Source organism: Hyperolius riggenbachi, chromosome 4 (assembly GCF_040937935.1).
Source record: "Hyperolius riggenbachi isolate aHypRig1 chromosome 4, aHypRig1.pri, whole genome shotgun sequence".
Lineage (NCBI taxonomy): Eukaryota > Metazoa > Chordata > Amphibia > Anura > Hyperoliidae > Hyperolius > Hyperolius riggenbachi.
In genome coordinates this window covers 391989625-391992885 of record NC_090649.1, presented here as the reverse complement: position 1 = coordinate 391992885, position 3261 = coordinate 391989625, and positions in this window count along the sequence as shown.

The window sequence follows — 3261 nt, the reverse complement described above, 5'->3', positions numbered from 1 at the left end:
GTTTTTAACATCATTTCCTGAACAACAGTTTAACTGCCAAAAAAGTAAGTTACCAGCCAGCCTCCCATCTCACTTGCACACTATTTTGTCAGTTAAACTTTGCAATTGCAACCCTGAGAATCCCCCATGAGGAGATGGACTGGCCCAAAACCTGTTGATTCTGTCAGATTTTAACTGACTACATTTTTCGCGATAGTGGTCCTTCAATGCTTCTCTGTTGAGATGTGAGAACCAACAGTTTGCCTGGAAACACTTCGACTCAAACATCATCGAAAGCAACCGCTGCCTGCTGTGATGATGCCTGCTTCTCCCTCTGTCCAGCGTTCATCAATCTGAACAGTTAAAGGCCCACTGAAGTGAGAGGTATAAGCAGGCTGCCATATTTATTTCCCTTTAAGGGAACCTAAACTGAGAGGGATATGGATGTTTCCTTTTAAACAATACCAGTTGCTTTTCAGTCCTGCTGATCTCTGTGGCTGCAGTAGTGCAGTGTTCTCCCCAGGCTCTTTTAGCTGGGTGCTCCACCCGGCTAGTTTTTGTGAGCACCCGGCTGTCATCGGTTCACCTCCACCTATTCTGTAAGCAGAGTTGTGCACAGAAGCACCGGCCCTGCATTCTCTCCTATTGCCCCACCCGACTACTTTTTCAGGCCACCCAGCTGGAAAAATGTTCTGGGGAGAACACTGTAGTGGCTGAATCACACACCTGAAACAAGCAAGCAGCTAATCCAGTCTGACTTCAGTCAGAGCACCTGATCTGCATGCTTGTTGAGGGACGGTGGCTAAAAGTATCAGAGACACAGGATCAGCAGGTGAGTAAGGCAATTGGAATTGTTTTAAAATAAAAAATCCATATCCATCTCAGTTTAGGTTGCCTTTTAGGCAATACCAGTTGCCTGGCTGTTTTGCTGATCCTCTGCCTCTAATACTTTTAGCGGTAGAACCTGAACAAGCATGCAGCAGATCAGGTGTTTCTAACATTGTCAGATCTGACAAGATTAGCTGCATGCTTGTTTCTGGTGTGATTTGGATCCTACTGCAGCCAAATAGGCTTTTATGGGCCTTTTTTACATTCAGCTCTAGGACTGACTACCAAATGAACAGTTGGGATAGTAGGAAGGTTTTGTTCCACTCTTTAAATGTTGATTAAGAAATAGCAGCTATAGAAGAATCAGATTATAGCAGCCATTTGGCAAGACAATTAATTACCTAGCTAAGGGATAGGCCAGCGATGAGGGTGGCGTATGTAATGCATTTTTCCCAGGATGTCTTTCAGGACAGCACCCCTTCTTGAGACTTGTCTCTCCACCCCACCGCTGGACAGGAAGCTAAAAGATAAAAAATTTGCATAGCAGATATGCGGCAGCATAAATACCCCCAAGCTCACCTAGAGCCCTCAGTTGTTTTTCTGTCCCGGACGGAACGCATGGAGATCCTCTGCAGTTGCCATCATTGTCAGGCGGCAGGGGCAGCGTTGTTGCGGGCTGCAGCTGGAGCTGGTCAGGGGAGCCGGCGTGCAGCTCGGACAGCGTGGAGGAGGCTTCTCCCAACTTGGCAGCACCTATATACGTGCATGGGCGCGCAAAGGAAATTCCGGCCGTGTACCGGAAGTGCGTCACGCGCTGCGTCCCGCGTGACCGGAAGTAGGAAGCGTCATTTGCAGGGGCAATTCGGCGCACCTGGATGGATACTAGGCAATAAGCAGAAGATTTCGAATGGACAATATTTACTCTGTGATAACTCTCTTACAGAAAGATTGTTTCCTGGCATCTCTGGACTTAAAGGATGCATACCTGCATGTTCCAATTCATCTGAACTCACAACAATTTCTCAGATTTGCAGTGCACCTAGAGGGAAAGGTAAGACACTTCCAGTTTAATGCTCTACCTTTCGGCATCTCTTCTGCTCCTTGGCTCTTCACAAAGATTCTGTCGGAAGTATTAGCAGTTATCAGGGGCAGGTCCATATCGGTTCTTAGTTATCTGGATGATTTATTGATTTGGGGACAATCTAAAGACTCAGTGTTGCTACAGGTAGAATCCACTATGGCTTTTTTGCAGTCAATAGGATGGCTTATTAACTACTCTAAATCATCCCTAATTCCTTCCCAGCTCATGGAATTTTTAGGGTTCAATATTTCCACTACTAGTGAAAAGCTTTTATTACTAGAGAGGAAGGTTTCTGCAATACTTAATACTGTTTCTTCTTTCCAGCAGGCCCACTACATCTCCCTCAGAAAAGCAATGGCGGTTCTGGGACTCCTAACTTCTGCCTTTCCGGCCGTTCAGTGGGGTCAATTCCATGCCAGGACTTTGCAAATTTGGATTCTGACAGAATGGAACAGGGATCTAAAACTTCTAGACAAGAAGGTGTTCATTCCTTACAAAGTAAAAGTATCACTCATGTGGTGGCAAGATCTCACACATCTATCAGAGGGTCGGCTGTGGCATTATCCATCTCAGTTAGTGATAACAACGGACGCCAGTCTATGGGGGTGGGGAGCACACATGGATGGTCGTCCAGCTCAGGGACAGTGGTCCAACAGGATGAGAACCAGGTCATCAAACAGCAGGGAGCTTCAGGCTGTTTGGTTGGCTCTACAAAAACTTCAGTCAAGACATAAGACAGTGTCATGTGCTGATAAGGACAGACCACAGCAGCGTGGTAGCTTATCTGAATCGTCAGGGAGGGACAAGAAGTTCATTACTGTGGTCCCAAACCAGACAAATTCTGAATTGGGCAGAAAAGAATCTAATGTCCATAAAGGCCCGACATCTAAAGGGTACAGCAAACCAGTTGGCGGACTTCTTAAGCAGGTCCCCTCTGAAGCAGGACGAGTGGTCCCTAAATCCGACAGTTTTTCAGGAAATCAGGGATCAATGGGGGTCCCCAGAAGTGGACCTCTTTGCCAACAGGGACAATGCCAAGTGTCAAAAGTTCTGCTCACTACGTCCCCTAGACAAACCTTGGGCAGTGGATGCTTTTTCAATAAATTGGGGAACACAGTTGATGTACAGTTTTCCCCCAATATCACTCATTCCACAGGTTCTGAACAAAATTATACAGGATCAAGCTCACATGATCCTGATAGCCCCCTGTTGGCCGAAGAGACCGTGGTTCACGTTGTTACAGAAATTGACAGTATGTCAGCCAATTACTCTTCAGAATCGACAGGATCTACTACAGCAGGGCATAGCCTTTCACCCAAACCTTCAACTGCTTCACCTTACAGCATGGAGGCTGAGTGGAGAATCTTGAAGGC